This window comes from Tamandua tetradactyla, chromosome 18, assembly GCF_023851605.1.
Source record: "Tamandua tetradactyla isolate mTamTet1 chromosome 18, mTamTet1.pri, whole genome shotgun sequence".
NCBI classification, from domain to species: domain Eukaryota; kingdom Metazoa; phylum Chordata; class Mammalia; order Pilosa; family Myrmecophagidae; genus Tamandua; species Tamandua tetradactyla.
This window is the reverse complement of record NC_135344.1, coordinates 8288553-8299384: the sequence shown is the minus strand read 5'-3', so window position 1 is coordinate 8299384 and position 10832 is coordinate 8288553. Positions and strand designations below refer to the sequence as shown.

The window sequence follows — 10832 nt, the reverse complement described above, 5'->3', positions numbered from 1 at the left end:
TGCTATAAGTGTAAAATATTTGCTGGATTCCAGACTTTGTGTGGATAAAGAGTGTAAACTACTAATTAACAATGTTTGAGAGTCATTGCACATTGAAATACTATTTTTTGATGTATTGGATTAAATAAAATATATTATTGTTCTAGTTTGCTAGCTGCTGGAATGCAATATACCAGAAATAGAATGGCTTTTAAAAAGGGAAGTTTAATAAGTTGCTAGTTTACAGTTCTAAGGCCAAGAAAATGTTCCCAATTACAACAAGTCTATAGAAATGTCCAATCAAAGGCATCCAGGGAAAGACACCTTGGTTCGAGAAGGCTGATGAAGTTCAGGGTTTCTCTCGCAGCTGGAAGGGCGCATGGCGAACATGGCATCATCTGCTAGCTTTCTCTCCTGGCTTCCAGTTTCATGAAGCTCCCTGGAGGTGTTTTCCTTCTTTATCTCCAAAGGTCCCTGGCTCATGGACTCTCTGCTTCGTGGTGCTGCGGCATTCTCTGCTCTCTCCGAATCTGCTTCATTCTTCAAAATGTTTCCTTTTATAGGACTCCAGAAACTTATCAAGACCCACCCAAATGGGTGGAGGCATGTCATCACCTAATCCAGTTTAACAACCACTCTTGATTGGGTTGCATCTCCAGGGAGATGATCTAATTACAGATTCAAACATACAGTATTGAATAGGGATTATTCTGCCTTTACAAAATGGGATTTAGATTAAAACATGGCTTTTCTAGGGAACATACATCCTTTCAAACCAGCACAATTATTAAAGTTGATTTTACTTGTTTCTTTTTCATTTCTCATTTTTAATGTCACTACTAGAAAATTTTAAATTGCCCTTGTGACTTGCGTTAGATTTCTGTTGGACAGCACTGGACTACAGCTTTACATGGGTTACCAAATTGAGATTCACAACAATCCTTTGAGGTAAGTCATGATATCCCAACTGACTTCCCGATGTTATAGATGAGGGGACTGAAGCATAGATTCATTTCTTTTCCCTAGTTCCCAGAGCTGAGAGTAATGGCTGAGCTAAGATAATTCAAACCAGCTGTGGGACCCCAGAACCCTCATTCTTAACCATCAAGCCAGCAGGGAAGATACTGGCTGATAGTTTACCTACTAGAAAGTAACTGTTGGCTCCTCAGTCTCGGCAATGTCCTCTTGAGCGCTTGCCCCCTGCAGGGGCAAGGGTCACAGCAATGCCTCCACCCCGACCCATCCAGGCTCAGCTGGCACAGGTGGTGTGAACAGGGAGGAACCAGAGTCACAGGGCAAATGCTGTGACCCAGGGCAGGGCACCCTCTGAGGCGGCACAACCCCTTCATCAGAAAGGCTTTAGAGCCCGAACTCTCCAGAATACAAAGACTCTGTTTTATTCTGTTTTACTTAGAAAATGACAAAGAGCATGCCATTCATAAACTAAGTCACTTTTCAACAGTTCTGCTGATAGTATTGTGCTTTGGTTTGCTTAAAGCTGCTGGAATGCAATGTACCAGAAATGGTATGGCTTTTGCAATGGGATTTATTAGTTTACAAATTTACTAATTTGTTTTGAGGGCATGAAAATGTCTGAATTAAGGCATCAAGAGGAAGATACCTGCTCTGAGTGAAGACAGTTGGCATCCAGTGTTCCTCTGTTACATGGGAAGGCACATGGCCAGTATCTGCTGATCCTTTTCTCCTGGGTTCCATTGCTTTCAGCTCCTGGTTCCAGTGGCTTTCTCTCTGAGCATCTGTGTGTCCTCTCTTAGCTCTCCAGGGTGTTTCTCTCTAAACTCTCTCTGTGTTTCTGTCTTTCATCCTCTCATGAACGGCTCTAGTAAAGGATTAAGACCTACCTCAAATTGGGTGGGCCACAACCCAGTTGAAACAACCCACAAAAAGTTCCCACCCACAACAGGTCTGCACCCACAAGAATGGCCTAAAGAGCATGGCCTTGGGGGTGCAAGGCTAGTTCAGTGGTCAACTTCTGGCCTGCCATGCCGGAGACCCAGGTTCAAATCCTGGCCCATGCACTTCCAAAAAAAATAAAAACTTGGCCTTTCCTGAGGTACATAACAGCTTCAAACCAGCGTAGCTTGTTTGGAGACTGTTATGTCTATTTTGCTAGTAAAAAATTCTCAGCTTCTGGGACTTTTCTTGATGCTTAACATCAGGCTACTTGTGTGTTCCTCTATTTCCGAAGTTATGGACATTGCGGTTTCACTGCATATGATTTTTCCTTCCCTCCATGGCATTTGCAAAAGCCCTCTAGAGTTTCATAAACTTCCACATAAAGACTGGGGCCTCAATGCATGTTTTTGTGACCCACAATTATTGACAATGCATTTAAAGAGCATGAAGAGATATTCAAATCTCCAGGGCCCACCCATATGTTTGTATTAACCAAAGCAGGTACCAGGCATTCTCTCATTTCATCTCACAGACCTGTGAGGTCACCTAGTTGGGTTCCCCACTTTGCTCATGGGGAGCCTGGAGCTAGTTAGTCCTTGGGGACATCTCCCAAGCAGTAAACAGAAACAGGAGCTTTTGATCAACTTTATTCTTAGCACCTAGTAATTCCACACTCTGTGAGAGGAGAGCTTCCCATTAGGAGCTTGCATTCCTGCAAGTTAGAACCTAGTTCTTTAGATTCTGAGTTTGATTTGCCTCCCACTCCACCTTCTGTAGTCTCAGCATGTTACAAAACAGCACATAGACCATCTGATGGAGGGAGAAACTGAAGGTTTCCTTCCTGCTCCAATGGCATGTCACTGTCATGTCACGAAGCTGGTAAATGCACTTGTCTTATCACATAGGAGAAGTTGAGGACAAAACCACAAATAGAGCCCCAGGGCTGACTCATGTTCCCTCCCACTGAGCACCCAGGATTGGCTGAATTCCTAGCTGGGCACTATTTTGAGGCTGAAAACCTCACAGGGTTCCTAGCAGCTCCACACTGCTGGGAAAAGTAAAATCACCAATTACAATTATAATCGTTTCTGTTTCAGCTTTATTATATTGAAATCCTTCAGAAACTTTCAAAAAGACATTTGCAATATGATGTATCAGACGCAGACACCAGGCATGCAGGAGGAGGACAGACTCTCAGCTTAATTCCTGGGAAAGTCCTTTAGTGATTTTAATGCTGACAAAGGAAAAGACGAAACCTATCAAAAGATTATTTTCCATATAGGGAATAAAATTCACAATTCTCAGAAAAATATAGCCCTGGGATGACTTGTTTCATTCTTCCTGGTTCCTAAGCTGTTTCTTAAAAAGGTACTTTTTGAGGCCATGACAATGTCAGACCAGAGCATAAAAACGGACTTCTTTCAGAAACTTACATTTATTCAACAACAAAGTGATTGTTTTCTTAAAAATAAACCTGTGCAAGAATTCAGTGTATAACAGGGGAATTCAAAGAAATATCCGCTGGTTATGGATCCTTTGCGAGGTTGAGAAGCTCCCCATCATGCTTACTAACTATTCAGCAGTAAAACATGATCCAGTAATTGTTTACTCTTTACTGGTTTTCATCTTTGGGTTCCCATCAGCTTATACAAAGCATAGCACATAATAGAAAGTTTAATCAATTTGGATTGACTCTGGCTTTGATGATGCCCCTCTCTGCTCATCTTTCCTCCCGTCTTCCCCCAGCACACACAGGTGCACACGGGTGGGTGCAAGTGCCACAGAGGGGGGAACCTGGGGTAACTGTGTCCTCGTGGTCTCAGAACAGTACCAACTGTCTATCATCTGCCTAATATTGAGTCACACAGTTCATAAGTAATTACATTGGCTCAGCTGATCAGTCCAAGATAAGCGCCCCTGGGTCCATATTTCTTTAGAACAATTGTTTAAAAAGTGGGATCCCAGCAGCTTCCCAGTACCCGGGAACTTGTTAGAAATGCAGATGCTCGAGCCCAACCCAGACTTAGTGAATCAGAAACTCTGATAGTGAGACCCAGAAATCTGGCTTTGCAGCTTCCAGGGGCACCTGGTACAGGCTCAAGTGTGAGAACAGTGGCCCAAATCCCACAAACCCTAAACCCTTGAGAGAGAGCGCTGCTGTTTGCGAACATGCTAAACTAAGGGCCAAAGTACTAAACCGAGGGTAAGGGAGCCCAAGGAAGTCCTGGTTGTTCCCATCATGAGTTCTTCGTATGCATATAGATTTCATAGACATGCGTATTCTGAATCCACTGCTTGTTTTCATTCAGCTGATTACTGACAGGTATAATTTTTTAACCAGAGACAGTCTATCAGCATGTATAATTATGAGTACATATTACTGCTTATTATTTTATAAAAAATTAATTGGCTACATCTTACAAAATTACTAAGACATATATAATAGCAAATGAGGATTCAAAATCACAAGAGGTTTAAAACACTTCTACAATCAACAACAACAGAAAACAGGAAAAATACAAATTATTTTTGTCCACAATTATTGACAATGAGGCCCCTCAAACACAGTAACTTAGAGATAATGCTATATAAATGTCAACCCAAGTAAAATTACCCTAAAGAAAAGATCGTTTTCATATTCTGCACAAAAATATGCCAAAAAATAACCCTATTTTTAAATGTTTTTTCATCTTGTTCCAAACTGCACAGAGGTACTGTTCTAGTTTGCTAGCTGCTGGAATGCAACACACCAAAGACAGATTGGCTTTTAATAAAAGGGGATTTATTTTGTTGGTTCTTCAGAGGAAAGACAGCTAACTTTCCACTGAGGTTCTTTCTTACGTGGAAGGCACAAGATGGTCTCTGCTGGTCTTCTCTCCAGGCCCCTGGGTTCCGACAACTTTCCCCGGGGTGACTTCTTTCTGCGTCTCCAAAGGCCTGGGCTGAGCTGCAAGTGCTCAGATGAGGAATGCAGAGCTGCTTAGTTTTGCTACATTGCGATCTCTCATTTAAGCACCAGCCAATTAAGTCAAATGTCACTCATCGCAGCAGACACGCCTCCTAGCCGACTGCAGATGTAATTAGCAACAGATGAGGTTCACGTACCATTGGCTTATGCCCGCAGCAACAAGACTAGGTATGCTCACCTGGCCAAGTTGACAACTGAATCTAACTAACACAGGTACTTTAAGCCAAATAGAATATTTGTCTTAACATGTACATCCTATTTTTATATAAACACATAAAACAATGATAATAACAAACATAAGCTCATTTTAACACAGGTAAGAATTTGTTACCGACTTAACAAGCGATTTGAGTAAATCACCCGGTGAACTGCAACAATGATAAGCTATACAAGCAACCCGCTGGGTTGGACTTTTAACGTCCTTCATTTTCAGCTAACTAGCCAGTGAACTGTGAGGGAAGGGCTTCCTCCCCATACAGCAATTTGACACCCACTTATGTCGCCCTTCTTATATACCAGTCTTTGTTAACAACCCCACAGCTACGATCAGTTCAATTTTACGAAGGAATAACCTGATGCACAGATAGGTCACAGAGCTAGTAAGTGGAGAAGATGCATTTGAACCCGAGCATCCTGTGGCCAGAGTTCGTCCTCACTATCACTGTGCAGTGTTATCCGTGATGCTTTCCCTTCCAAACCTGCTTAGGGAGAGGGAACCATAGGTCTGCTGGGAGTTGAGCGAGAACAGCAAAGACTCGGAGACCAAATCCTACGGAAGATCGACATTTAGGGGCTGAGAAAAGAAAAAGAAGTCTTCAAAGAAGATATTAACTAGATGATAGGTTCATTATTAGATACATACATAGATACATACATAGATAATAGATGATATTTATTTATATAGAGAGAGATGATTATAGATAAATAGATGGTGGGTAGAGAGAGAGAGGGAAAGACAGGTGGATAGATAGATGATGGATGGTGCAGACTGAATTATGTACTCCAACATAGAATCATAGACCGGTTCTTAACCTTAATTCACTTTCTATCTATCCTGCTACTCTAACCCAACTGGAGTCACACCTAGGAGAACTCACCATTCACATTCTTGTAGTGTTCTCACCATTTGTGTATGTGGAAATGGGAAGGTTTGGTTTTTTTTTTTAGCAGAAAGTCAGCATTCTTTTGGAGGAGAAATGAATGCTATGGACAAATAAATGCTGAGTGAAGCACATGGCATTCTACCCACAGAGGGAACTCAATGAATATGTATTGATTTCTAGATGAACCCAACAGGATTCCTGGTCTTTGGCACAGATGGTGAAAATCAGCATTGCTTTTCCTTGAAGCTGCAGCTGCCACATGAGATGGGCTGCCAATAATTGCTGTCAGCTTTACTTAGATACAAGTCTGATAAAAAATCATACACATTAAGTTAAATATCACAGTCATTGATACCAATTTGTATTTAGTCTATGAAAATAGGCATAATACATAAAAATAATGTATATTATTTCAAGTAGTTGCCAATAATTGGATTTTAACAGGCTAATTATGTTTCACAGCAAAGAATTACAAAAAATGTTTATTCTTATCAAGGTGATTGTATCATTATTTGTGTTATTAATGTTGATTTACTTCATTTCCAATTTATTTAATTCAGGGATACCGATGTGTTAGCCATGGTCCTTGCAGAAGTTTCCTGTGAACTGTGAGACCTGGTCGCCAGGACTCGCCCAGTGTGCTCCCCCTCTGCTTATTGCCAGAGAACAGTGGGTGTGTCCAGCTCAGGACAAAGTGGAGCTCTTGGCCTGATTGCATCCAGTCTTTGAAGAGTTCTTGATTTGACCCAGCTGGCTGTAACTCTGAAGACATTTGTCAGTGGTTTCCATTCATTCCTCCTAGGCAGAGGGCATGCCAGATTTCTAGAGTCTGAACTAGATATCTGGAATTCCAATGTGTGGAGAGCTCTGAACAATGGTTAAACAGGGAATGGACACTTCAATTAGCATAACTAACAATTATGTTAAGAATGCTTGTGTTTTGTCAATAAAAAAATTTTTTTTAATCAGGCAAGTACTCGCTTCAGCAGCACATATAGTAAAATTGGAATGATACAGAGATTAGCATAGCCCCTGCACAGGTTGACACGCAAATTTGTGAAGCATTCCATTAAAAAAAAAATCAGGCAAGATAACCTTGCCAGCTTCATTGGTCTGCCAGAGGGGAGGTAGAGTGTCACCAGCTGGAAGAAGCATAAAATCAAAATGTGCTATTTAGAGTCAACTAAGGGAATAGAGACTCCCACCATCTGTCTTACATCAGTGCTAGGTGGCATCTCATATTTCCATTTTCCTGTTACAGTGAACAAGTCCTAGGGCTCAATCTTCTTTCCTTTTCTCAAGAGAAGCAATCCAGCTTTATGATTTAGCATCTGGGGTTGGGATCCAGACAGGCTGAGTTCAAATCCCAGCTCTACCCCTGTGAAAGATGATTTACTTTAATTCTCTGTAAATTTCTTCTCATTATCCTTATCTGGAAAATGGGATAATAATAGTACTGATCTCATGGCTTCTTCTGAGAACTAATTGCATGTAAAGTGCTTAGGACATGATATACCCAGGAGAACGCTTACCCAGAAGTGTGCAAGGATTTCGTAAAGAACAATTTAGCATTCTACAAAGGGAGAAACACCCCCCCCCCCCAAAAAAAAAGACTTGGATATGGGAAAGGATATGCACTGTTCTTGAAAAGAACTATTAGTTCCTTAGTGTAAATCATCCCAGGCACCTACACACAATAAACACTCAAGTGAGAGAAATGTCGAGAATAAGAGTGAGATCTCACAGAGCAAATCCGGGCAGCCCCAATGGCCCTTCAGCAAGTGCCAACAAGCAGAAAACAAAAAGACAAACAAAACAGGACAAAAGCTTTGACAACAGAGAAGTGAAGTTTTCTGGAACCAAGGAAGATATTTATTAAAAGTAACAGGATTCAGGGTGGTTTGAAGACACTGTTTCTACAAGCAGGGGCCCAGGAAAGCATGATGTGGTCACTGGCCTAGAGCCACGAGGCCCATGGGGCCAGACAGTGAAGATGAGGCTAGAAATGTCTGGCCTGGTCACTGCAAGATGTGTCAGAGGCCATGGTCACCACTAGATGCCCAGCAGTCACTTTACCTTCCTTCTCACGCCATTCTCTCAACCCTCCCATGACCACACCCCTACCCATTTCTTCCTTGCTCCTTTACCTAGTCCTTCCAGCTAGATGGATTAATTCGTTTCTTCTGACAACTAATTTTGGTTTTTATTCTGCAGCTGATGCTTTCCTTTCCCTTTTCAGCCCGGCTTAGTGGGTCCAAGCATGGCTTTCCAGTCGACAGCCCCAGCCTGGTCTCCCTGCCCCCATAACTCTAACCCCATGAAACCTGCTCTTCTACTTCCTTTCCCTCATGGAAACCTCCCACTTGGGTAGGAGCGATGGAGGGCTTGCTGATCAAAAAACAATATTCCATCCTTTGCTGAGGAGTTTGGATTTCCTTCTCCAGGTAGTGAGCAGTCACTGAAAGTTTTTAAGAAAGTGTGATCTGTGTTGAAGATTATTCTCACAGCAAAGTGAAGACTGGACTTCAGGTACAGGAAATCAAAAAGAGAGAGTAGTAAGAGGCTCCACAATAGTCCTGAGAGGGGACGGAGGCCTAAAGCCAAAGCAGTCAAAATGAGGACACTGGGACAGAGAGAGATTCAGGAGATATTGGGAAGTAGAATTGATGAGGGGTGGAAATTGATTGTATGAATATATAAGCAGATGTACCAATATCCTTTGGTAATATTTCCCAAATTTTTCTCCATGGATTTTAATAGAATTTCTATTCTCTTCTAAAAAAGAGTTTTACGGTCAAGTAGTTTGGTAAAATGTTGAGTGATGTTTTAACTTTTACCTGAAGTAAAAAAAGTCTTCTCAGTCTAGTATCCAGAATTTATAAAGAGATTGTTCAACTCAACAACAAAAAGGTGCCAATCCAATTACAAAATGGGAAAAAGACTTGAATAGACACTTCTCAGAAGAGGAAATACAAATGGCCAAAACGCACATGAAGAGATGCTCAACTTCCCTGGCCATTAGAGAAATGCAAATCAAAACCACAATGAGATATCATCTCACATCCACCAGAATGGCCATTATCAACAAAACAGAAAATGACAAGTGCTGGAGAGGATGTGGAGAAAGAGGCACACATTCACTGTGGTGGGAATGTCAAATGGTGCAACCGCTGTGGAAGGCAGTTTGGCGGTTCCTCAAAAAACTGAATATAGAATTGCCATATGACCCGGCAATACCATTGCTAGGTATCTACTCAAAGGACATAAAGGTAAAGACACAAAACAGACATTTGCAAACCAATGTTTATAGCAGCATTATTTACAATTGCAAAGAGATGGAAACAGCCAAAATGTCCATCAACAGACGAGTGGCTAAATAAACTGTGGTATATACATATGATGGACTATTATGCAGCTTTAAGACAGAATAAACTTATGAAGTATGTAACAACATGGATGCACCTTGAGAACATTATGCTGAGTGAGACTAGCCAAAAACAAAAGGACAAATACTGTATGGTCTCACTGATATGAACTGACATTAGTGAATAAACTTGGAATATGTCATTGGTAACAGAGACCATCAGGACATAGAAATAGGGTAAGATATTGGGTAATTGGAGCTGAAGGGATACAGACTGAGCAACAGGACTGAATATAAAAACTCAGAAATGAACAGCACAATACTACCTAACTGTAAACAATTATGTTAAAACACTGAATGAAGCTCAAAGTGAGAATGATAGAGGGAGGAGGGCTGGGGGCATAAATGAAATCAGAAAGAAAGACAACAAAGATTGAGATGGTATAAGCTAGGAATGCCTAGAGTGTATAATAATAGTGATTAAATGTACAAATTTTAAAAATGTTTTTGTATGAGGAAGAACAAAGGAATGCCATTACTGCAGGGTGCTAAAAATAGATGGTAATATTTTAAAATTTCACCTTATGTGTGAGACTAAAGCAAAAAAAAGATTTATTTGGTACAAAATTTATATTTTGACTAGTGCATTTCCTAATGTAACTTACGTAGATAGCTTGATTGAACACCATAAGTACTTGGAATCTTGAGTAGGACATGAGATTTTGTTGGTTTGTCCAGAGTGATGCCCCAGTGAATCCCAGAGTGATTTGATCAGTGAGTGGAAAAGTATTTGCCAAGTCCCCTTTGGAGAATGGTGAGAATGGGGAGAAATTCAACTTCCCCAAGCTGAATTCTTGATATTCTCACAAGCAGTGTGGACAACCAAAGTTATAGGCTGAGCCCCCAGTCTTGGGGTTTGTTCATATGAAACTTAACCCCACAAAGAATAGGTCAAGTCTACTTAAAAGTTAGGCCTAAGAGGGTGGGCCGCGGTGGCTCAGCGGGCAAAGTGCTTGCCTGCTACGCCGGAGGACCTCGGTTCGATTCCCAGCCCCAGCCCATGTAACGAAAACGGAGAAACAAAATACAATAAAACAAGAAAATGTTTAAAAGATGTTTCCCTTTCTTCCTCTCTTCCTTCCTTCCTTCTCTCTGTCTTTCCTTTAAAAAAAAAAAAAAAAGTTAGGCCTAAGAGTCACCCCCAAGAGAGCCTCTTTTGTTGCTCAGATGTGGCCTCTCTCTCCAGCCAACATAACAAGCAAACTCACCACCCTCCCCCTGTCTACCTGGGACATGACTCCCAGCGGTGTGGCCCTCCCTGGCAACCTGGGACAGAAATCCTGGAATGAGCTGAGACAGCATCAAGAGATTGAGAAAAACCCTAGAATGAGCTGAGACCCAGCTTCAAGGGATTGAGAAAACCTTCTCGACCAAAAGGGGGAAGAGTGAAATGAGACAAAGTGTCAGTGGCTGAGAGATTCCAAACAGAGTCGAGAGGTTA

General features: G+C 41.5%; 1 non-coding gene across 1 annotated transcript; it reads left to right on the top strand.

Moving 5' to 3' along the window:
* Positions 1-6940: 6940 nt before the first annotated feature.
* Positions 6941-7043, top strand: LOC143662822 (U6 spliceosomal RNA). The gene has a single exon (XR_013165595.1). It is a non-coding gene; the product is annotated as a U6 spliceosomal RNA (small nuclear RNA).
* Positions 7044-10832: the final 3789 nt, after the last annotated feature.